General features: G+C 30.7%; 1 long non-coding RNA gene across 1 annotated transcript; it reads right to left on the reverse strand.

Moving 5' to 3' along the window:
- Positions 1 to 19,396: 19,396 nt before the first annotated feature.
- LOC132730832 (uncharacterized) lies at positions 19,397 to 22,982 on the reverse strand. The gene is made up of 4 exons (XR_009625804.1): positions 22,831 to 22,982; positions 21,873 to 21,949; positions 20,581 to 20,674; positions 19,397 to 19,846 (listed from the first exon to the last, which is right to left on the reverse strand). It is a non-coding gene; the product is annotated as an uncharacterized LOC132730832 (long non-coding RNA).
- Positions 22,983 to 27,511: the final 4,529 nt, after the last annotated feature.

Raw genomic sequence — 27,511 nt, forward strand, 5'->3', positions numbered from 1 at the left:
TGTATAGTGATAATGAAAAATTTATATACATTTGTATTTGCTATCAAATGAAAATATTGTAAAATATTCTGCCAAAGCCTGCTTTGATATATTATGTGTGAGGCGCAATTTATTATATAATGGCTAATTTTTACTCTGTACATATGTATCATAGTCAAAATCCGAATCATAGTTAGTATGCGTTTGTTTTATATGTGTAATATAATTTTTATTGCCACCACATATTTCAGCTTTTAACAATATTTTAATATTTTAAACGTTTTTTTTATATTTATGATCATGTTCTTAGTCTCTCATAACTCTTTTAGAGTGGTTTTGTACACGTATTTCTTTTATAACTTTGTTATATTTGTCAATGTATGTACAAAAGTAAGACTTAAATAAACAAATTGACTTGACTTGACTTGACTTGAGTAGCCCCCAACCTTAAGAAACTAAAATTACTGAAGTAAGAAATTAAATTTGCTGAATTAACAAGTTTTGTCGCCTTCAATTTTATTCATTTGCACGTATGCACTAGTTGTTTAACAGCAATATACATTTAAAGTTCACTTTATTTCAAATATTCTGATATAACTACTTTGCATCATCGAGACCGGCTAAAATTGAATACTCAATTTATTTCTTTTATTCATGAATAGTTATTGTCATTGGTGCTAGGGGGCGTAGCTTGCAATTACCATAACTGTCCATGATCAGGCACAATGAAACGCGCCTGCAACAGTTTAAATTTTTGTCGTGTTGGACTTTCTTTAAGGATTCTGTTTTTCTCTATTTTTTCAGATGTGAGTTAGGGATATGAGCTTTACACGATATATCCCTTCCTAATGATCAACATGTACACAAATATCATCAAATTGGCCAATATCACATGTTAAGAACCTAACAGCAATGTGCTGACTACCCTACAGTTAACTTCAAGCAGTATATACAACTGTTTGAGACCCATGTTTTCTTTAAAGGAAAACAAACGTTACGAATTCATTTGAAGTTATTAAAGGACCTATATTGAGATCAAAAAGCCTAAAAACATGACATTTGAAAATCTTGTACAAACATCAGTGGGACATTGAAAATGAAAAATATTAAAAAGATAATAAAGATATATCCTTAGAATAAAATTGAAAAATCAACATTTACTGCTACTCTTTGAATTAAAAGCGTTAAAACGTCTTTCATTTCATCTTTTTGCACTATAACAGTGATTATTCTTGAAAAACGGAGCGAATTATCTCTTTGGCATTAAAATTATAAATATAAATTATTGATAGAGACACACATCAAATCGTTTCAAATTCTTGAAAAATTATTTTCAATCAATACATGTAAAAAAAATTCTCAGTAGAGTCACTTTAATTAAGGATTGTCATTCTTTTCTAGGTAGTATTTATTATAATTGATCATTTTACACTGAATTCTGTAGATGAAGAAAATTTCTTCGATTAGATTTCTTACATCTTACATATTATGTGTAAAGTCCATCACAAAGTAGGTGAAGTCTTATAAATTTTCTTTCCTAATTAAATATCAAAACATTTATAAAGTTTATATTTATGAAATATTGAGGGCGACACAGTAATGTACAAAGATGCTTCAATCATCAAAAATATTTCTCAGCAGAAATCCTAATGTCTGTTATTCGGGCATGCTACATCTTATTTTATTGATATCGTTAACTGGTTATGTAAACAACACAACCATTCTTTGAATAGCTATGTGTCGTTCCATTGTGTATGAAAAATAGATATGAGCAAAGCTTCATTCGCTCAACATTAACTTTTTTCATCAATCTGTTTCACAATGTAAGTATACGAAGCAATTACTTAAAATGTCCGATTTCTTGTTGCTCGACTAATTGCCTCATCATTTGTAAACGTATATGTGATCATTTTGTTAAGGTGTCATATATATTTATTCGTGAAATTATTAATAAAAAAACGAGACATCTTGAGCTTGGTGCAAAATAGATGCAACTCAATATATATGCCACAAAAGTTATTTCCTTTTCGCACCAAACATTCGAGCTGATGAAACTTCATAATAGATTTTCAAAAACCTCTGGACTATTTTATATGGTAATTCTCTATGTGATCATATAGAGGGTATTTGTTTGTTTTGCATGTAAGATTGAAATATAATTTCACTGAGTGAACACCAGATGCAATAATTTCACGAGTGGCGTAGCCACGAGTGAAAATATAATAGCTGGTGTTCACGAATGAAATATATTTCAATCTTATATGAAAAACAAATAAATTTTCTTTTTATTTCATGCGTTTTAAGTGATTTTAAGTAATATTTACTGATTTTGCCGCGTAACGTCGCGCATTCTCCTTCGTGACGTCATCACATCATGACGTCACATCAACAAGTTTGAAATATAGTTCTGTTAAATTTCTCTAATTTTGTTACATTTTTAGCATAATGTAGGGGCCTTTGCTGGCATCGACTTTCTTTTCCGAAAGAAGCAAAATTTACGCATGACGGCATTTATTTTTGCCTGTTATTCCATTCAGTTTTGATTTCCTTTTCATCCGCATTCAGATATAGTCCGGCTACAGTGAAAATTATATTTTATAAATTTCACTAGTGGTTTATCAGAATATTATCATCTGATATATTACAATAAAACACTGGAAAGCATGAAATAAAGAAATATCAAATATGACAGGAATCAATTATGCCCTGTTTATGTTAGAATGTGTATTACGAATATATGTGTCATACACTCGAGGATTACCGTGCCTCTCTTTCTTGAATGAGTATTAACATTGTCCTAAATATTCAAATGAATTAAGATGTCATGATTAAATTGACGATTTGATAGATAATTGAACTGTTCCGCCAACTGTTACAAAAGAAACAGTACAAGAATGTGGGAGGTAACTTTACCAATGACCATTGCGACACTTGAAAAGTATGTAGGAAAATTAAAATTTGTAACGGTAGTAGTAAATAAGAAAAGGTAAAAGTAAAACTAAAGAAAAAGAAAATGCTGGTACTCACTCACTCACCTTTCGTTTGAAATCAACAACTTTAGGTGCTAGGGGGGCGTGGACGGTAACTTGCACTTTTCAGTAGGCCTACCGTCCATGAACAGGCTAAATCAAACCGAGCCTGCAACTTTTACACTTTTTGCACGTGTTTGGCTATTCTTTAGGGATTTCTGTTTTTCACTATTTCATTGTCACATCCATGTTAGTTTTGTGCGTGTGGCGGCCTGTAAAAGTCTCCCCGTACACTTTAATCAATGATGCTTATATTTTGATCCGTTGAGATCGTTCAGCAAGACATTACTTGTTGTGTTGACATTTTTAGATTGGTATTTTTAGTTTCTTGATTTGCTTTTTTTCAATTGGGTAGGTACCAGTATTCGCTACATTAATACTGACTATAATCATTCTCTAGGATATGTTGCTGCTTTTTAAACTTTGTTCTTTTGACGTCTTGTCTGTAAGATTTGCAGGCTTCAATACCCTGAGATCCCACCTTTCAAAATTTCCTTTGATTAGGTTCCGCCCATTTGTTTCTCGTTTAGGGCTCACGCTTTCTTATTAACTTGGGGACCTTACGCCTTTTTCATGGAATGAACCCAATTGATTGTCACATTGAAGGGTCATGATACCGCCGTAATGAACACATCTGCAGATGTTTCTAAATTCAAAATTTCACCATTTTTGTGATTAAATGTTGAATTCTTCTTAAGCCTGTGATAGGGGGCGTGGACGGTAACTTGCACTTTTCAGTACCGTCCATGAACAGGCTCAATCAAACCGAGCCTGCAACATTTTAAATTTTTGCCGTGTTAGGTTTTCTTTAGGGATTCTCTTTTTTCAATATTTTAGGTGTGAGAAAGGGATATGAGCTTTCAACGTGATATTCCTTCCTATGCATATTATCATATCGGCCAATGTCACATGTTTCAAACAAACAAAATCAACTTCATGGTAACTGCGCTAATTGACAGAACACACGTAGCAGAAACAACAGCTTTTTCGAATCTTTTAAAATAGTTCTTAAAATCAGAAAACTTGAAATTTATTTCAAAGTTTTTTGTAGATGAAACCAGATAAGACTTATCAAAGTTGAATAACATCTCCTAAATTTTTTTTTTAATTTACAGAAAGTCTATGCATCATACCGGGAAAAAATTGTCTGAAAACTCCAGTTTGTTCGTGACAATTCTAATACGCTTTTATGCCTGTGAATTTTAATTAAATATACTTTCTTTAATTACATTATTGTACTTACATATTTTACGGTATAGAAAACAAAGAATTAATCAAAAACATATATAAATTAATGATATTTATTTGTCAAATTAACGAGTCTATGAACCTGTAGTTATTGTAATATGAAATATATTTGTTGATAAAGTCAATATTTAGTTTTGCAATCATGGGGAAGTAATTCAAATGCAGCAAAAGAATTGTTTTAATGGAATCAAGTGTCCATTTACGGTAGTTTTTACTTTTGTTTTAATCAAATGTTTACGTGAATGAAACTTTGAAAGTTTGTTTTTAAGTTATTTAGTTTTCATGATAAAGAAATATAATGTGTTTGCCAGTATTTTGGTTTGAGATAGTTTGTATTACGTTACATGTTTACAGTTACTATTGTACAGATTAATATGACAATAAAAAGCATTGAATCAAAACTCTCTTGTCTTGTTATCTATTTTCGAAAAAATTCTCACTTTATCTCCTAATAAATATATTTATATGACTGACTTTTGGCCTAATAAGAAACCTGAACTGCCCAATGTTATATGGTTCAATGTAAAGATAGGCAAGAAATAAAAGAGAGTACACAGTTGATATACTGGATGGTCTATATCTGAGCTTGCCTGCAGGCGCTGAGAAACTTGACACCTTTGTAAGCAAAGCGCAGACCGGACTAACAAGTTAGGGCACACGCACTCTTTTATTTAGGGACCATACGCCGCTTTTCATTGTGTCACATTGAAGGTTCCATGATAACCGCCGTATGGACACATCTTTCTTAATACAAAATTTCACCATTTTCATGGTTAAATGTTGAATTCTCCTTAAGCCGGTGCTGGGGCGTGGACGGTAGTTAGCACTTGACAATAGCGTTCATGAACAGGTCCAATGAAACCGAGCCTGCAACATTTTCATTTTTGCCGTTTTGGACTTTCTTCAGGGACTCCTATATTCTAAGTTAAGTTGAAGTACAATTAATATCAATTAAAATTGCAAATGAAATCAAAGCACAGAAGGCGCTGAATTTGTTTGGGTCACAGAATGTCAGAAAGGTGAAGGTTGTAAGATTATAAACCAATTTGTTTTTGTATAGTGCCATCAATGCTTTCCAGCGGTTTAATTGTAGTAGATTGGCTATAAGACAAATTGCAACACTGATATTCGATCCAATGTTTATTTGACTTAAACAATTTGAAAAAAAAATAGTTGCCTTATATGGGATTTGAACTCCAGACCTCCCATTCCTTAGCGAGCGCGCTAACCCCTCGACCACGGTGGATTTACATATTTACGGCCTGGAGAAAACCATATTATTCTAGTTAGGGTTTGTAACGACGCTAACTGTTGTTTACCACTTGTGTAAATAATCATGGCGCTTACTATAAGCATGTATATCTATAAAGAATAAAACAATATTAGAAATATTCGACCATTCGGGAATTATTTTGCTTGAAAATTAATCCGCCTGTCATGTGACCATATTTACGCAGTGATCTCCCCTAAATTTTTCGGCCTTAGTGTTACATATAAAGGGAAGTAACCGCTTAAAAAAAGCGGACTACTTTCGGCACTTGCAATTAACAGCATTAGAGTCTGAAATTTCGCTATCATTATTTGTTTGGTCTGACGACCCAAACAAATAAAAAACGATACAACCCTGTCAAATAATCAAGGTTTTCAATCAAACGGACATTTCATTTATTGTCTGTTCGTTCATAGCTATCTCTGACTAATTTCTATAAAATCACTAGACGTTTTCTTAAATTTGAGGTATAATTTAAGCTGATAACCTCAATGTCTTACTCGGACATACGAAATAAAATTCATTCGTTAAAAGATAAAGTCAAGTATGTACACATGTTTATCAACGTTTTTTTATTCTTGGTACATGGTGGTTTTAACACAGTTGAAATGTACACGCTGTAAAAAGCGTGACAATTGTTCCATTGCAACGAATATAGCAAATCGAAAATCACACATTAATGAAATTATTTGGTCATGTATGAATTGACCTTTGATTTTCAGAACAAACAACTCCAGGTTTGAGTAAGGGATATGTGTTTTACACGTGATATTCTTTCCCAAATATAAAAATGTCAGCAAAAATATGCAAAAAGGCCAATATCACATGTTTTAGACGAACATAAATGATCTAAAAAGCAGAATACACCAAACATGACAAAACAACTGTATGACTTATTTCAAAATTGTTAAAAAATATGATATTTCTTTCAGAAAACAATTTAATAAATTAATTATGAACTTACAAGTAATCAAATGTAAGTTAGAAACCATTGATGGAAATTCATTTCAAAATACAAGTGAAATCAGCTAATGCTTTCTTCTAAGATTAAATAACATTACTATTCCGGAATGCTAAAACCTCATTGCAGAAACAATTGCCCGAAAAGTCCAGGTTGTTTCTAACATTTTTTTTTATACTTCTAATCCGTTCAATTCCAATGCAATACGTTTCTAATAATGAATCCAAAAGAAGTCGTACCAAATTTATAACACATTTAAACTTAGATATTTTGCGGAGAAAGAATCAAAAACATTTATCAATTATACTTACTTGTATTTTCCTTGAGTGAAATAAACTAGTCAAAGAACCTAAAGAAACTTTTGCTGTAATTTTTGAGATTGTATTTTTAAAATAAAAATTAATTAGACAGTGGTTATCGGCCTTTTCTAAATCACAGAATGTGTTACAATATGTGATTGTCTGATTTGTTGTTAATATATGAACAAGTTGTAAGCAAAATAAACGAATTTTAAGAAACAAAATTAACTATGAAACATAGACTTTGTGATAAGCATGACCTGGTATCAATTGTCAATTCAAGGATTTAACCTAATTTGATCATACAAACAGCATAGTTTGAAAGCTGCACTATTTCTATACTTGTGGCGTATCTAAATTTTAGGAAAGAGAAGTCCCTTGGAAGCAATAAAAACCGCAATTGTACACCAAAAAAAAGAACTAGCAAATTCGGTTAGATTCAGTCTGTCCACCGATTTTGAGATAAAATGATATTCATGAACCGGTTTAAACAGAATGTGCAACACAAAATGTGTCGGAAGTAACGACAGAGGAACTTCATGAAGTACCGGAGATCTTTGTACCGCTGCCATACAGCATTTTATTCCTACTTTCACGGGTATGTCATATCTTGAAAGTGGTCATCCTTCGGAATGAATGAAAACAATAAGTCGGTATCATTGCTTGAAAGATTTAACACTAAGTGATTAACATTTCTGACCATTTCGTCGGCAATCGTAACGTTTACCATCAGAATCAAGTAAAACACATGTATACAATAAGAAACAGCACATTTATTCTTTTCGAATATTAATAGTACAATATTTGTTTGATGCATAATTGACTGTGATACATTCGTCTGAAATCGAAACTTTTCAACGTCTTTATTTGAGTCTTAAACAGTATCTTAAATATGGCATTTTAAGGTATCAATATTTAAGAAGACAATTATTGGTATTAAAAATAAGGACAATTTTTATAAATGAAATTGATAAAAGTATCATCTTTATTTCTGTCAAATTACTATCACATTATAATAACATTTTGACAGAAAACATACAATCATACACTCAAGGCAGAACGTTTCTTATGATTATATTAAGTGTATAAACATCAAAACATCCTGAAAGACTGTTTCGAGACATGCATTGTTTATTTCGAAAGGTACAAATTTGGATTTCAATTTAAAATTAAGATTTATTACAATATGTTTAACGTATAATTTTGGATTGTTTGTTTGTTTGTTTGATTGGGTTTTACGTCACATCGACACAGTATAGGTCATATCGCGACGTTCCAGCTTTACTGGTTGAGGAATTTTGTATTGTAAAGAATGAGCTATTTTAATCTTTCATAATAGATATTGTCTTTCATATTTTACAAATATTATGTATATAGTAATATTATAATAATATTACATGTGAGTACATTATAACATAAGGTAATAATACTGTATTAAATTTAAAACAGAAATAAGCTTTTGAAGCCGATTGAAAATGTACATAAACCATTTGAATAAGAATAAATAGGGCAACAAAATGATGCTTGATGTTTAAAGTATTTTTCTTTTTCATCATAAAAACTAATGTGTTTCTGCAGATATTCTAAGGATAAAATTTCGATTTATTTTATAAAATATAATGGTTATAAAAATTATAATAGCGTCAAAGATCTGTATGTATCATTGTACTGTTCCATAATGTACGACAGTTTCTCTTATAACATTTATCATAGCTCTATTTAACTTCGAAAAGCTGGCGTCTTCTCGATTTCTAGTTGGATGGTTTTAGAAGTTCTTCTTGAATACTATATAATCACCCATAGATTGTTGGTGTGTGATATGCAGGTTTCTGATCCCCTTTCAAAAATTCATTTTACATAGTTTCGTCCATTGTTTCCTCGTTAAGGGCTATTTAGTTCTTCTATTTGGGGAGCATACGCCGCTTTTCATGGAATGGCACGGACATGTCACATTAAGGGTTCCATTATCTCCGCCGTATAAACATAATAGCGGATGTTTCTCAATTCAAACTATCACCATTTTATGCTCAAATGTAGAATTCTGCTTTAGCCGGTGCCAGGGGTCATGAACGGTAGCATGCATTTACCTCTACCGTCCAAAAACAACTTTTTCAATTTTGCCTTCTAGGGATTTTGTATTTCCCTATTGTACTTGACTTATTATTTGTAAAGTGTCATATATTTATTAGTGAAAATATAGACACATAAGATTTAAAAAAATACAACAACATTCCTTTTAGCTCACCTAAACGAAAACTTATGACACCAGTGAACAATCTGGCAATTTTATACATATGATCACAGCAGATATGAAATAGGTGGAATATGTAGAACAAGAATATTTGCCTCTCCTCCTGCCCCCCTTACACACACTCGGGGAGTTGTCTTGCAATATCTTGCTTGAAAATTTCTCTTAGGAGTAAATATTCTCGTAAATATTTGGACAAATTTAGCAACGCTGTTATTTTAATCCATGATTTAATTGATAAATTGCAATTTACTGATCGTTATAAGGGTATAAAGTAAACTATATAGTACAATTCATACAACTTTTGGCATCTCTTATTTTTGTTAAAATTTGAAATGCCTATGGATCGATCATCACAGCTTTAATGTTGAATGGCGTGTGCTATGATTATAAACAACTTGTCTTATTTACATGCGCGGTAATTTATTTAAGGGTCATATATTTATTTGTAAAAATATAAACGATAACATGGGAGTTAATAAAAGTTCATCATAGCCTTCTCAAACAAATATTTCTGTCACATAAGATGTGAAACTTTATCGTACTTTTGCAGGAAATATCGAATATGACAGTAATTAATAATTCCCTGCTTTTATCAGAAAGTGTTCTATATTTGTCGCCCACTCGGGGATTATCTATGTTCTTTCTTGAACAATTCTCGTAGGAGTGTAAAGATTCTCGTAGATATTCGGACAAATTAAGCAAAACTGTCATTTCCATTGCTTATTTCCGTGATTTCATTGATGAATGGACACCGCACTGATCTCTCCCAACAAAAGTACGAATGTAATATTACAGGAAATTAGAGGTTACTTAGATTTTAGCTGGTGATATAATGAAGAGTTTCAACTTTTACCGATGACCATTGTGGCACTTGAAACGGATCTGGCTGGAAATGACAATTTACCAAAGTAGCAAACCGTCGTTTTCGATGATTCAGAATAATCATAAAAAGAAGGAAAACAACCGATGATTAAAAGCTTAAAACAGAATCAATTCATGCACAAAACACAAGCATAACAAGGTTTACACTATCATTTTCCGCTTAAATATCAATCATTTAAGCTTATCAATTATAAAGTTTTGCATTAACTTGGTGTTTCGTTAAAGGTATAAAAGTGTGTATTTATAAGCTGTACCAAATAATTTATCATTTAAAAAATGCTAGATAATTGACCTTGGTCATCTATGAAAACAAACAAAACTTATTTTCCCTTTTATGTTTATTGACTTCTAATGCTACACCAATAAATAGTGTTCAATTTTTTGCCGGTCTTGATGATACAAAATAGCTATATTAAATGTTTGTTTTTGCAAGGAAACAACAGATTTTCATCAAGGCGACAAAACTTGTTAATTCACCAAATTCAATTTCTAACTTTAATAATTTCAGCTTCTTTAAATTAAAGTTTGAGGCTACTTGACTATTTTCTTTCGTGATCCTGTATTAAATATCACTGCAAACGTTGAAAATCAATTGTGAGAAATTCACAGATCAGAAAAACAAAGTTCTTGAAAGTAAAGTTGAAAAATGAAAACAAAATTTGAAAATAATGCCTTGATAATTATTCCTAATACATACGAATATTGTCTGTCAATACTAAATAGAGAAGAAAAAATGCTAAATATAATAATGCCGATATTTTCGTCATAATTATGTTGAGTAAGTTTGTGTTTGCTTCTTGCCGAATAAATCATATAAAAATGTGTCACTGATAAAATGACGTTGAAACTTACTGAAATGAATTGTTTGTGTTCGGTCACTAATTACAGGTCCATCAATTAAGACTTACACATCGAATCCTTGACCATTTCTTTAAAATCACCCAAACATGTCACATTAGCTAGTACAATTGTATACATGTTAGACCCTATATATACGTTTTCGTTTTTGATATAAAATATGTGTCATTGATTCATTTACACACACAGAAAAAGAAAATCAGATTTTCCTGAATAGTTCTGGTCATGTAGCTTGTAATTACCACTACCGTCCATGAACAGTTTCAATAAAACCTAGCCTGCATCATTTTCAATTTTGCTGTGTTGGACTTTCTTTAAGGATTCTATTTTTCTCTATTTTCTTTTCAGATGTGAGTAAGGGATATGAGCTTTACACGTAATATCCCTTCATAATGATTGACATGTACACAAATACCAACAAATTGGCCAACATCACGTTTCACATGGTAAAAGAACCTTACAGCAAATGTGTTGACTAACGTGCAGTTAACTTCAAGCAGAAGATACAACTGTTCGAGTCTTTTTTCTTTCTTTAAATGATAACGAACATTACGAATTAATCTGATGTTATTGAATAGATAAATAAATTATAATAATAACAATAAATAATACTGAGGTAAAAAAGCTTAAAACATAAAATTTGAAAATCTTTTACATAAATCAGTGAGGCATTAAAACAGAAAAATATGGAAAATATAATAAAGATTTATCCTTAGAATTAAATTGAAAATCGACATTTACTGATGCTCCTCGTAGCTCGATTTGAAACACATCGTATAAGATTAAAAAGAGAAAAGAAATGATTGAGCACATCTTCAAAAAAGCCTTTACTGAATTGTTTGTATTTTTTCTAGAATTTGAATATATGCAGTAGAATCAATCGGGCGACACAATTATGTTCAAAGATGCTTTAATCATCAAAACTCCTAGCAGAGATCCTGGCAAATAAACATAAAGTTTATAATTCAAACATGTCTCATCTAATTATATTAATAAAATCGTTAACTGGTTATATTAAACAACACTACAATTCTTTTCGTTCCATTGTTATAAAAATTGTATGAGGATAGATGCATTCCTATCAACTTCATAAATCTGTTTACAATGTAATAACAAGAAAAATTTTTAAAATTCCGATTTTTTTGTTGCTCGTTTTGGGCTCTTTTTTTAAAACTTTTTGGGATTTTTTGTTAAGTGTCTATATTTTTTATTGGGAAAATTTATTAAAAATTTTAAACAGTACAAACCAGGTGCAAAAAGATACAACCAATATTATTTCAAAAATTTTTCCCTTTTTGCACCAAAACATTCGATCAAAAACTTCATAAATATTTTCGAAAATTGAAATTTTTAAATATAAAAATTCTCTATGTATCATAGAAATATAAAATATTAATATTTAATAACACAGGGGGTTTGTGGGTAACATAAAATACATCCCGGGAAAAAAATCGTCCCCCGGGGGAAACCAAAATTTTTTTATTTACCCCCCGGAAAACCCAAAAAACTGTGATGATCTGAATTTGTAAACTAAATATAATTGTAACAAAAATAAAACAAGAGTAGCAATAACTAAACTGTCTTTACCGTGCAAGTTTTAAGTGTATAGTAGGCCTATTTGAGAAGCTGTTTTTTTAATTTTATTCTTTAAGCAAGTGATGATATCTACCAGTCATAAACATACAATAAGCTGTGTTTTATTTAGAAAACAAAACACTAACCCATTTATAAGGTTATGATCTGTGAAATCTGATCCTTCTGTATCCAGAATATTCTTCGCATGGTTTTTGACAAAGTGAATTTACAAAATAACGATGATATCCTACAGATGTCTGTCCACCAACTATATCGGTTAAAATTGCTAAATAATCCTTTTGTTGCATGCTTTAATCGTCTGCATGTTCCAGTTTGACATACAATTATTCACATTACAATTACTTCCATTAAAAAAGGAAGCTTACTTTTTGACTATTTAACAAAAAGATATTTTATACGCGAAAAGAACTCTAGGATGTAAAGAACTAAATTTTATGAGAGTCATAGTTACTTTGGTGATGCTCTAGGCCCTATCGTCGAAAATAAGAATGAATCGAGAGAAAAATGGCGGCCATTTTATTTCATTTTTTTTTTTTAGAAAATAGACCACGTGACAAGATTTTATACAGTACACAATTCTTAGTCACGTGGTACACTTGCATTTACAGTAAAAATAACTTCCAGAGGCCTATGGGAAATTAGCATTACGAAAAAAGTGAGGGGTAATAATAAATAATAATGCCCTGTTTATGTTAGAATGTGTACTATATTTGTCATACACTCGGAGATTATCGTGCCTCTCTTTCTTGAAGGAATATTAACATTGTCGTAAAAATTCCGATGAATTAAGATGTCATTTTGATCACCTATCTCCATGATACAATTAGGTAGTTATCTCAAGGATACAAAAGAAAAACAATTAAAGCAAAAAAAAGAAATTTGTGGGGGGAAAAAAAAAAGGTTTTAAAAAACCTTTTTGGAATATAATAAAAAAGAAAAATGTTGAAATTAAAAGGGGGTTGGGTGAAAAAGACTTGCAAATCTTACCGCTAACCATTGCGACACTTGAAAAAAAATATCTTTCTTTTTGCCATTATAGAAAATGAAAATTGGTAATGGGAGTAGTAAAGAAGGAAAGTAAAAGTTATACAAAATAAAAAGGAATAATGGTACTCACTCACTCACCTTTCGTTTGAAATCAACAACTTTAGGTGTGAGAAAGGGATATATATGAGCTTTCAACGTGATATTCCTTCCTATGTCACATGTTTCAAACAAACAAAATCAACTTTATAGTAACTGTGCTAATTGACAGATCACATGGAACAACAGCTGTTTCAAATCTTTTAAAATAGTTCTTAAAATCAGAAAACTTGAATGTAAGTAAATAACCAAGGATGGAAATTCTTTTCAAAGTTTTTTATGCAGACCAAGTAAAAGAAACCATACTACTCATCCAAAAATGAATAACATCTCCTAAATTTACATTTTTTATTTGATATTTCCAGAAAACCTATGCCTCATACCAAGTATATTTATCTGAAAAGTCCAGGTGTTTGCGCCAAATCAAAAACGCCTTTATGCTGGTGAACTTTAAATTAAATAAATTTTCTGTAACAAAGCAGTGATACTAATGTTAACAACATTATTGAATTTACATGTGTAACGGTATAGAAAACTAAGAATTTATCATAAACATATATTAATAATATTTTTTATTTGTCTCTTAAATGTGTTTGTTTGTTTGCTGATCGATAGGAAACATAGTAAAAGAAATAAAAGTAACTGTTACACGAAAACATATGTTAAGTGAACATTCTCTGCTTTAAATTTGACCTGTCAAAATAATTTTTAATTTAAAAGATTTACATTATAAAGCACACATGATAGAGTTTTGTCTAACTGCGCAAATGTAGAAAGTTATTCCTGTAATGGAACGAATGACAAATACATAATACATATATACAATAAATTGCCTGTAAAGACAAATCCAACATCTTTTTCGACCTCTAGCATCGTCTCCAGCATTAGTCTATCTTCAACCCTAAACTTATTAAAATAAATGATTCCAAAGGACCAGAAAATGACAATTACACCAACAAGTAATACGGAGATTTAGCTGCCAAACAATATTTGAAATCCGTTGTCGTAAGTTAAAAAAATGGAAAGAAGCAATAAAAGTAACAAAATTAACAGAAACAAAATCCCTAAAGAACGCCCAAAACAATCACTATTGTTTATTTTTCAAACGACAAAACTTAACCATTATAGCTAGGTTTGAGGCTGTTTATCTGTTTCGTTAATCAGAATAAAGACATACATTTGGATGTTAATTGGAAGAGATTCCTTTATAATTATTCGGATTCAATTGGAAAAAAGAATAAAAATTGAAAGAAAATTAAAACAAATTAATTATTCCTGTAGTTTCCGTTACCTATTGTGTAACAATTAAGTATTTACGTTTTGACCAGACTTATCCTCTGAGATTCTTTAAATTATATATAAAAGCCTCAGAGAAAATGTCCCACAACACTTCTCAAATTGCCATGTACCCTTAGTTAAAATTGAATGCTTTGAGTATATTTATTTTGCAAAGAGAAACTTCGGCGCACGTGATCACTTGATTTAACATCGTTATATATGATATTTACAACATATATATATTTATTTCAGTATTATGAGATAGCATGGTGTACATGATTAAACAATCAAAGCATGTATGAGAAATGAAACCACATCAATTACATCATACTAAGGATAACACAAAAAAGAGAATTACATCTATTATTTCCATTGTGGTCCTTAAGAACAAATGATATTGCCAAAGATGTATGAAATAAAATATCTCAGTTCACTATTAAAAAGACAATAGTGTACATAGGTCTTTATAAAATACTTTAACAATTAAATATCAAAGGATACTCATCAAAATCAATACATATTAAAAAATGACTTTTATATAAGTAAGTCTCGTACGTAATAGAAGATACAAGTTTGTTCAATTCAATATTTAAACATGAAAAATGGTGAAATTTTGACCATTGTAAAATATAAAATCTGAGAGCAATAGATTGAAAGAAATAAATAATCCACTTATCAAATGCTTTTTGAATTTGTATTATAATCATGCCGACAAGATAACTTTTATCCAGATGTTCTCTTATAGATTGTGTGAAACAAGTATCTGTGAAAAAAAAAAACGCATGCCAACCTAGATTGAAACCTTTTCCTTGAAATATGAACAAAATTGGTCATAAACGACCTTTTCAAATCATTAAAAAATAATATGTACTTGATATAGATACAGGCCTATAATTTCCAATGTCTGTTTAATAATTCGTTGACAACATTTGCTGGCTTTAAATCATTAGGTACAGTACTTTGTACCAGTTTATGTACGTTTGCTATTTTCTTTATAATGAGGAACTGTCATATTCTTATATGACAGTTCCTCATTATAATGAAAATAGCAAATAAATTTTTAATGAAAAGAAAATGAGAAAAAAGAAAAAAGAAAATAAATATAAAAAAGGGAGGGCGACAATCACTAAACACAGTTCCAACGACACCAAGCCACATAGGACAATCGGTAAGGCACCCAGCAAACACTGCTATATCTGAAATGTTTGAATATCAAACATTGACCTTGGATTTGAGTTGCACACCTGGCATATCGTGTATATTTATGCAGATATATAAGAAATATACCCTTAGAACAAGAACAAGATACAAAAAAATAGGCCAGCCATTGTTCAAAAATACACCAAGCTGGAATAACTAGTATTTCCCGGAGTTTGTCTATTCGACTGGTTTGGACGAAACTTCATTTTCCACATTATACCAATACCGAACAAATGATAATTAATATACCCTGTACAAAAACATTTTCTGCGTTGTGATTTTGTTGTTATTGGTTTTATCTTTGGCATCTTACCACGGGACTTTTAAAATCATACATATCTAAATGTAAATATTTCTACTATATAATTATGAAGCTTTTCTTGTGACTGAAACAAATATGGTTTTAGTATAATAAATGTTAACTTTTTTAAAATCATTTGAAACATTGTAAAACATTTTTTAATGCAGAACGTATCTTGAGTGAAGCAATCATTTCCAGCGTCTTTGTAAACGATAAGATTGATAAACTGACATTATCCTCACTTTAGAATTGAAGGGAGGTAAATTGTATTAGATAAAAGCTGATACTGCTAGAAGAGTTTTCTTTACTGATATTCCACATTACAGTAAATAACGTTCACTATAGATTCCGTATTGTGGTATTACATACACTGTACTGGGGTTGCTTAAATATTATGTTGCCCAAAAAGTAGCAGGTCTAACTTTAACAAATGTAGTACGCTGAAGCCTGGATGATACCAAGATTTTCTTAAAAGAGTTGAGCTAAAAGATGTTCCCATAAAAAATTGAAATTTAACAGTTTCACTTTAAAAGATAAATGTCTTGATATATTATTTTAAGTGATGATATTAACAAAACTTCGTTTCTTTTTTCTTGAGGGATGATATACCAGCAGTTTTAAGGGTTTTAATTCGAATATAACAATATTTGTGCCTCAATTTATTATTTCCCCAACATTTAAGTGAAAAATATTTTATTTGAGCAATATATCTCATACGCGTTGGAAACATGGGTACTACTAAAATGACTATGAATAATTCTCACCATATAACAAACATACAAAGCCACATCTTGTAGTGAAAAAACAAACAACAAAGTTTCATAAAATGCCAGTGTAAAACATTTCTGGGAAAATTGAGGAGACGTAATAACTGGACATTATAAGTGGCAAAATAGTGACTTCATATAGCTGCAATTAAACTCACTAAATTAAAATGTGTATAATATACAAAATTATAAAGGTAAATCATGAAACTTCTCACCATGATCGTGACATTTGCAAAAAAGTTTAAGAGCTCGGTGTTTGAGTAAAATTGAATGTAGATTCTTGAGGTCAAGTAATCGATTCCGCAGCGAGGCTGAGCTAAGTCTGGCTTGTATTCGGCCAATCACCTATTTAAGTCAAGGTGATTCGGCGTACACAGTAGGCAGGGGCGACGATGAAATGTACTGGGTCTCATTAGCCCCTGTTACACAGTGAACGCTTGGAACCAATAGACCTTACCAGGGTTATCTCCTTCATTATTGTTACAGGTTTCTTTACATTCAGGTGCTTACTGACTGCTGCACACCTAATACTCTGGAAATTGCACGGAGGAGCATCATTTTGTGATTAAAATTTACCCTTTAAGGGCATGACTGGTAACATGCCATGGTCTATACTCGATTACGAAAGCTAATTTTTGATATACATAAGAAACATGTTCCTGAGCTAAAATTCCAATAGCAAAATGATAGTTTGCTTGTATCATCACCTTTTGGTCTACTAAAGTTATATGAAAAACCTCTGGTGGTCATATAGTATCATGAGGATAATGAATATAAATTATGTTTCAGACAAGTTTAAACAAGAGGGCCAAGATGGCCCTAGATCGCTCACCTGACCCATCGAACTCATTCGATCAATTATTTAGACACGTTTCATGACAGTCAAAAATTTGACCCCTAGAGTGTTAACAAGGTGTTTTCCATATTTGAGCAATGTGACCTAGTTTTTGATCCCAGGTGACCAATATTCGAACTTGACCTAGAAATCATCAAACAAACTTTCAGACCAATTTCCAGGATATTTGGATCAAAACAGTAGCCACAAGGGTGTTAACAAGATTTTTCTATTTTTAGCTCCTGTGACATAGTTTTTCATTTGAAATAACCCATGTTCGAACTCATACAAGCAATTACCTAGACAAGCATTCGACAATTGTGTCAAAAATGTGACCACTAGAGTGTTAACAAGGTTTTCTCATATTTGAGAAGCGTGACCTAGTTTTTGAACCCAGGTGACCCATATTCGAACTTGACCTAGAAATCATCAAAACAAAATTTCAGACCAATTTCCAGGATATTTGGATCATAACAGAGTAATAACAAGATTTTTCTATTTTAAGCTCCCGTCACCTAGTTTTTATCCGAGATGAACCATGTTCAATCTCATCCGAGCAATTATTTGGACAAGCATCTTGACAAAATTTGATAATGATTGAGTAAAACATGTGACTACTGGAGTGTTAACAAGGTTTTTCCATATTTGGGCGATGTGACCTAGTTTTTGACCCAAGGTGACCAATATTCGAACTTGACCTACATGTAGAAATCATCAAAACAAACTTTCAGACAAATCCAGGATCTTAGAATCAAAATAGTAGCCACTAGAGTGTTTACAAGATTTTCTTATATTTAGCTCCTGTGACATAGTGTTTCATCCGAGATGACCCATGTTCGAACTTATTCGAGCAATTACCTATACAAGCACCCTGACCAAGTTTGATGACAATTGAGACAAAAATGTGTCCACTAGAGTATTAATCCCAGGTGACCCATATTCAAACTTGACCTAGAAATCATCAAAACAAACTTCCAGACCAATCTCAAGGATATTTGGATCAAAACAGTAGCCACTAGAGTGTTAACAAGATTTTTCTATTTTAAGCTCCTTTTACTTAGTTTTTCATCCGAGATGACCCATGTTCGAACTCATTTGAGCAATTACCTAGACAAGCATCCTGACAAAGTGTGATGATGATTGAGGAAAAAAATGAAACCGCTAGAGTGTTAACAAACAAATGTTGACGGGCGACGGACGACACACGACGGACATTCAACGATCACAAAAGCTCACCCTGAACAAGTTCAGGTGAGCTAAAAAGAAATAAGAGGCGATACTCTATTTTAACACTAAAAGTGCTGTAATCAATGATACCGAAGAACCAGAAAAAGATAACAACAGACAAGACTTAATCATCCGTTCTAATCTTTTTCTTGAATTAAAAAGGTTTAATTTGTATTATAAATGTATATTTTATATGTATATATTGGGGAAATAAAAATGTAAAGCTAAGTTTCTAGAATAATTTTTTTGTCTATATTCGTTTACTAAAAAAAAGTATTCGGGGGTATACCATGCTCTTGTTCAAATTTCAAATATAATAAAATGACTAAATATGATTTTCAGAATATATATATTTAGCATATACATTGTATAAATATAAGCAATTTTCGAAAACAATATTTTACAAAAATAAAGATAATATCGACGATACATCCCACCGGAACATGTCTGCTAAGACTTTCTGTTTTCGGCAGTCATTACTCGCCGAACATCTTTATTTCAAAGGCGACAAAAACATAACTTTAGCAAATGAATAATATTCCGTACAAAGTTATAAAATGATAAAATTTAATAAATTGTGTTTCATTGGGTAGCTTCAATGTCTGCATTTTAACAGGTTTAAGTTCCTGAAAATCGTCACTACTATACAATTAATGAAATTTTGTCCTTAAATTTGTTGCAGCTGTTTTGCAGATAAATTCGGCCTCATGAGTCCATCTATGCTGTCATCCGGAATTTCAAAATATTCATTCATCAACTGAATTTATGGATTTGTCCGAAATCTGAAAATTCAAACAATCTTGATTAAGATAATTCCCATAAAATTACTTCTGCCTAACGTAAACACTTTATTACCGAAAAAACATATAACATTTTATCCGATTAATAAGAAACATTCTATTTCATTATTATACTTGCAATTTAAAGATTGTACAAATCTTGCTCAAGACATGCATATTATGACATTAATATTGGAATTATTTTGTCTGTTTCAATTGAATATATATTTTTCTAAATTTAACCGATATAGACAACAGTTGTAATAATATATAACCTAAATATTTGCAATAAATGTAATGAAATAATTCCAAATTCAAAGAAATTTAATCAATATTCTTGGATTGGCACACAGCGTCATAAGATAGGTAGACCTCCCTGGTTAAAATCGAAGACATTAAAACATAGCTTGACAATATGCGAGCTCAGGTTCTGATACAAAATGACAAATTTATTCTCACTTTAGAGAACATTTTTTAGTCCTAGTATTGTCCTATATTATTGTTAATAACAATGAAATCAATTTGTATTTATTTGTATGTTTTCTTTTTCATTTACATCATGTTAATCGACAGTTTAAACAATCATGAAACATGTAGTAGCGTTATCAATAGTGGTAGTAAACTGTAAGTAAAAGTACTGCGTGATTAACTGGAATAATATGTAACTTCTGCAATTTCACTATATGAAAATGTAAGTTATGTTTAAAAATAGTAAGAAATATTGTAAGCAAACTTACAAACACGCTGTCATCCCCGTAGCTAGGCGACGCAACGTGTTTACTTATGTCAGCCGCTGGAGGGTCAAGGACGGTTATCTTCTTTTGGCTTTATCTTCAAAACAAACATTATAAAGGTCAGAAGTGTGTGAAAATATGAAAAAAATCTATGAAGTATGTGCACGAAGTGATTTCAAATTATTCATTAAAATTGCGATTTGTTTATTATCGAAAATGGCGATTCAAAATAGATCTATTTTCTTTGAGTGAAAAGATCTATTATAAAAATAGGATGGATCACACAAACCTTTTATTATGACAGTCACTGGCGAAGCTTTATAATATTTTCTTAAGCGCTTCAAATGGAATATTACATTAAAATATTTCATTACAATCGTGCAGCGTCTACTACTCCGTAAAATATGGTAAAGCATGCTCGTATATACTGAAGTGACGTCACTTGTATAACGTTAGCGTCACACTATAGACGCGTCAATGACAAAAATGATTATTTTTCACTGTAAACAGTACTACTGTTAACAATTAATTTTAGGTATGTGATAAGTAGAATATTATATTCGTGTAGATAAAATAACACACTTATTGAACTCGTGGAACAATAATATGATCACAAAGATTTAAGGATCAGGATCAAGATCAGGATCAGGATCAAATTTAAAAACTCAAATAGTTTCCATTATTTATCCTCATAGATTAAATATTCAATATTAAATTGATAAAACTGGACTTAAAATAGCATGTTTATGAAACTTTAGAATAAATTTATTGTTATTTTTACAAGAAATGGGTATTTTACAGTTGATTCAATTTTTGATCTTGGTCCTAAAATTGATCCTCATTTTGATCCAATTATTTTTGTATTTGTTTTGTTATTAGTTTATTTTATCCCAAAATAAGGTTGGTTTCTTTGCAAATGAGCAATTATTTACAATTCGAATATGTACCATTTAATTCTAGCATGTTACAATCAATTTTAGTTAAAAGAAACAATGAAAATAAAATCAGGATCACCTGATCCTGATACTGATCTTTTCTTTGTGAACACGGGGCCCGCGGAGGATCGCATAGTATGGTTTATTTTGACTAGTTCAATAAATTCAGTATTGAATCTACATACATTCAATATCCTCTATGATTAAAATAAAAGTGATGTTTAAATTATATGAAAATTAAGTAAAGTCATGTTGTAAAAATGAAGTTAAACTTTTCTTTTGTTGAATCAATTAAACATAGATACATTCATTACATACTTCTGAACATAAATTATAAAGAGAACTAAACACTTATTTTACCTCCACACTGGACACTGCACCAATAATAGCCCTCCTTAACCGGCTTTCAACATATTTTCCTTGGTTTTGCATCTCGCCTTTAAAATAAATGTATGGACATTATAATCCCTGTCGTCTAATTTCAAAATAATTGGTTATTTAAAAGAAAACAAATCAAGTTTTAACTTTTTCTTAAACATAAAAAAATCAATATAAATGTGTGTCAAAACTGAAATCATGTGTTCTGTTTTCTTAAAATATTTAGAACTTTATTAGTTACCATTTCTTTTCATTGCACCATTGCATTTGAATTATTGCACTGATCAATTTGTCCATTGATTTAATAAAGACACAAAATAATTTATGTGAAGAAGTAGCGATGACACTATAACCTACAAAATTAAGTGATACTGTTAAGTGTTACTAAAGAAAACAATTTCTTCAGACACTTTGTCTTCCATTCTAATCCTATTTTGTAAGAATATCTGAAATGCTTTGTGTATATATGTATATATATTCAGAGAAATAAAATATGTTTTAACTAAACTATGTTAGGTTTTGTGTTATTATGTGAATAAAATATTCAATAGAAATTTTCAATAGAAATATTCAGATGGTTGGATATTTTGTTATTTGTATGAGCATCCTTCATGTATAGTATGACAGATTCTATCACGGCATCAAGCATTCTTACCTAACTTTTATTTCAATAATTGAAATAAATTCACTATTTTAATTATATCACAATAAACTATTTTATGCTATGGATCAGTGAAAATAACATAGTTACATTGAAGTACATCTACAAAGATTGTAAGAATTAAAACAAACTCAAATTTATAACATTTGATATAAACTTAAAATGTTTTAAATTAAATAATCAAAGTTTATAGTTTAAAAAAATAGCCTGATATTAAATTAAATTGTTTTTAATCAAATCATTAATAAAGTATATAACAGCTAAAGAGAAATAGTTTACCTGTTGCGAGGCTTAGAGCTACAAGTACAATCAGTAGAAGTGCGACCCTCATGTTCTGTGAGCGAATAATTCACTTATACCAACTACAGGCTTAAATGGCCTTTTTATAGTCGCATGAAATTGTATAAATGTCCCAAGCATTAAGTCAACATGTTTACGTCCATATTGCGTAATACCCATTTAACTATTATGTGTATGCAAATTAAGCAAGTTTATGATGTGTTTTGCAAGTGTTTAGGATTAACTACATGTAGTAGTAAAATATTTGATAAACAACATGGAATATTATCATGGTATAATATTCCACAACATTTAAACATAGTTCATCGTAATGCCAACTTTTTATGCTTTTGTAACAGCTACTATTAATTATGGCTGCGAACTTTGGGGATTCAGTAAGTCAAAAGAAATTGAACTGATCCATCTGAAGTTTTGCAAATGTTATAAAAACAACCATATTTAGATTAATTGGCATTCAAGTTTCGAAATGCTTAATCAAAATTAATCATCTTCACATAAACTGGCTATTGAAACTGGACACTATTTCTTATTGCATGCTGATAACGTTGATTTTCTCTGCATAATCATAACTTTTATGATGCAAGTCTACTGTAAAGATATAATAATTAAGTGATTTTCAGTTTTCCCCAAGTAAAAGAGTTTTGGTCTGACATAAATTCATGATAAATATATTTTACTGTTATATGACCATGTGTAAACTTTGGCTGGCTTACAAGCGTTCATAAGGCGTTATATAAACTGTCAAAAAGATTTGTGTAGAGAACTATATTAACAGTCAGTGTGTTGACGAAGAGATCTGCTTTTTCTATTACCACTTACTGAACATGCTATTTACAACAGACATGTGTTTGTTTTTTGTGGTTTTTTGTTGTTTTTTTTTACTTTTTTTTTCAAACAGTCTCTCTAAAAGTCAGATTTCGATAGTACTTTTGTTCTTGAAATGTCTAGGTTATTGTTATAGAAAGGCATGTTTAAAGTGGTGTCACATCGGATTGTATAGCTAGTGCGTCTTAACATGTCTTCAAACAAAGTCTTGCATTTCAAACAGAAAACATATGCATTTAAAAGAGCAACCCATCAGATGAATTCATTTTTATGACCTCCTAAAAGTATATTACATGTACTTAATAATTGACAAAAAAGAGCTATGTGCGAGTTACTATCACTCAATTATTGGGATTTGTAATGTTCTCAGTTACTTTCTTATTCTTGGCAAAAGTGTTTATGCACACTTATTTCGACAAAATAATTTTAATACAACCTAAGTACTTAAAAACGTTAAAATTATGTAGCTAAAGATGATTAGATGTACATTCTGAAAGAAAGATATTCTTCTATAACAATGACTACAATGCAATAACTCCCTCAACTCAAGTCGTGTTATATGGGTAAATAAATCACCCTTGAAGTTACACTCATCCTGTTACAATATAGACTTGTTGTTTACCTGAAATAGAATTCTAAAAGCTTGCTTACTTGACGGAGAGTGATAGAGTTGTCATATATTATATTTCTGAAGTCTGTCACTCCACAGAAAAATGAAATAGTTATATGTACAAACACATTACTTATGATAAAAACTGCATATATTAGTTTCAACCACAGGTAAAAATAAATTTTCCATCACTAAATAAATGCGTGTTTGCAATCGTTTAGTGAATATAAATGCAAGGTTAGCTTTTATATAATTTTGTCAACTTAAAAATGCACGTTAATATTTTTTTTGTCAAAACTTCCTTAAACATGAATTTTGCCATTTTATCTTTGACGCACAATGAAAACATTTTAATATGTTATTTACCGGATTTTTTAAGAATATACTAGCACAGAACTGGCACAATAAGAAGAACAACTTTTTCGTCAGGTTTCTTAAAGAATCTAGGTATAATAAATCTTTAATAAAATAGAAGATAATTAGTCTTATATGATTTTGTGTAGTGTTCAGATAAATTAGTATTTCATAATTTTGTTTGTTTCCAACATTTTTTATTTATTATAAATAAAGCAAAACAAATAAGCATTTATTGTACTAGAGAACGAAGCCAATTGAAAAGATATTATTACTAAATAAAAATCTGAAAAAGGATAGCTTCCACGAGAGCAGTGAAGACAAAAAGGTGAAAATTGCAGAAACACAATTTCATTGAGACATGAGAGATAATTGAAGAAATAAAATATCTCACCCCCTTAGCACCGACTTAAGCAGTATTAGATCTTCAACACAATAAGTTTTCGGATTCTTTGATCCCCACAAAAATAAGAAAATATGCCAACACTGAAATGAAGATCGGGAAAAAACTTTTTACAGCTGTAAAACGATACTTGACACCTGCTGAGGTAAGTATAAGAATATACATGTTGTAATTAAATAACAAGTGTCTAATATCTTGATATACATCACAAAATTTTTAAACTCCAATCATTAATGGTTTTAGATAAGGATGACTACTGTGCTCGAGTGCTCGGTCATTCTTCCGATCGAGTACTCGGTTACTCAGACTTTAACCGTTTAGCCATTATTTCTATATCAAACCCGTCACAGGAGCAAATGGTATTTTACTTCGAGTTTAAAATATAATTATAGTATAAAAATAACGTGATGTATACAGCTAGATTTTTTTCAAAGTGACACAACAAGCAAACGGTGTAAAGGGGGCTTTTAACGGATGGATGGTGATGCTTCAAATGTTATGGTAAAACTTTCTCATTTATGTCGTTAAATCCTTTGTTATGCCATTGCCATATACTGGTTCATAAACTGACTCGTTAATTTTTTTGCCAAAACCACATTCAAGCAAAATGTTTCTTTGCCAGAAATTGACGGTGCAAGAAATTACATAAAAATCATTAACTACATTCATTTTTATAAAACAAGGCCATTGTCATCAGGTTTCTTGTTTACGTGAAGCAGAACAAAAAATATAGAGTTGTTAAACAGTGATGACTTGTCATGAAAGTACAAGGTAATAAAAACATGCATCAATATTGTTTACATTTTAACAACAGTTGTTCTAAATGCTACATTAATAAAAAGCATGAAATAATGCAAGAAAACACAATTGCAATACGCAAAATATTAAGTAAATAAAAATTCACAAATTAGATTCAACCATTCTTAATATTCTGTCAACATTTCTTGTTAAAAGTACGTAAATAACTTTTTTTCTATGAAAAAATATTAAATGAATTATCCTATTAATTGTGGTAAAACTGATACTTGACAGAGAATGAAGACGCAGTTAAATTAAAAAAATGTCACTTAAAGTACGTTTTGGGGCTTGCACAAACTTAAACAAAAACAACATTTTTCATCAGACTGATGTCTCTGTCAAACATAGGCAAGTTACATCTTATGGAACAAACTGTCATATGCTTTTGTGTAATGTTTTTAAAATTCTGTTAGACACAAATCATTTTTGTAAACTGTATTTTGGCAAGTGGTGAAAACACGTTATTACGTATTCTCAATAACCTAGTACTATATCAAAACTCCATCAAATAATTGAAAACAAAAACAACATAGTCGCTTGAGTTTGTTCAGCATAGGTACTAATATTAACATTATAATTATAGTCTTTTATGCCATTTCAACATCGGTTCAAGTCTTATTTAATCAATACTTAACAATGATCCATCATTTCTAAAATACCAGAAAACAATAAAGATTTACTGTATGGAACTACATGTTGTGATAAACACGAATAATGGCTGTTGTAAATTCAGCTTAAATTTCATTCGGGATCATTGATTTCAGCACATTAAGTGCTTAAAGATTGATAACCCCTTAAGTCGGTTTGGGGGAATGTTGCACTTTTTCATTACCCCCTCATGTACAGACTCCATCACACAGTCTGCAATTTTTATGTAATTTTGCTCATTTTAGTTTTTTTCCGAGGGAGTCTTTTTTCTCGCAGATATTTGAACCCACGCCTCTCAGTTTCAATGTCTTTGACAACTAAAATCTAGCCTGTTTTGAATAGTCTCCAAAGCTTATGTAATGCATTAGGGGGTCATATCTTAACTGACACCTTTGATTTTTTTATCATCGTGAAAAGTGCATTGCTTGCAATCTATATACTTCACAAATGCTGTAGTCGTGAAACCTTTTATTACTGCAATCGCGTAATAGATGAATGAGCACAGCTTGAGCATAAACCAATGACGATATTATATCATATATGAAAGCTTAGAGAAGTGGCCATTGGCAAAAGTACATATTTTTACATTAAATCCAATGTTCACAAGTTAGATTCTCGCTATTGCACGAATCTTTTCTAAAAATGAAAAAAAGAACAAGAAAAGAAACACGTGTATTATCTGTGTAATAAATTTTATATATACTCAAATTGCATCAGTGTTATCAGCCTTTTCAGAAACACCTGACCTGGCTTATTAAAATATGCAAATCACAATTATCACTATCAGCACTGGACTCTTCATGAAAAAGTGGCTTCACTAATTACTGTCGAGTAAGAGCCGATTTGCAGTTATAAATTGATAACCCCTTAAGTCGGTTTTGGGGGAATGTTGCACTTTTTCATTACCCCTCATGTACAGACTCCATCATACAGTCTGCAATTTTTATGTTATTTTGCTCATTTTAATTTTTCCGAGGGATCTTTTTTCTCCAGATATTTGAACCCACGCCTCTCAGTTTCAA

This window comes from Ruditapes philippinarum, unplaced genomic scaffold (assembly GCF_026571515.1).
Source record: "Ruditapes philippinarum isolate M1 unplaced genomic scaffold, ASM2657151v2 ctg275_1_1_1_1, whole genome shotgun sequence".
Classification (NCBI taxonomy): Eukaryota; Metazoa; Mollusca; class Bivalvia; order Venerida; family Veneridae; genus Ruditapes; species Ruditapes philippinarum.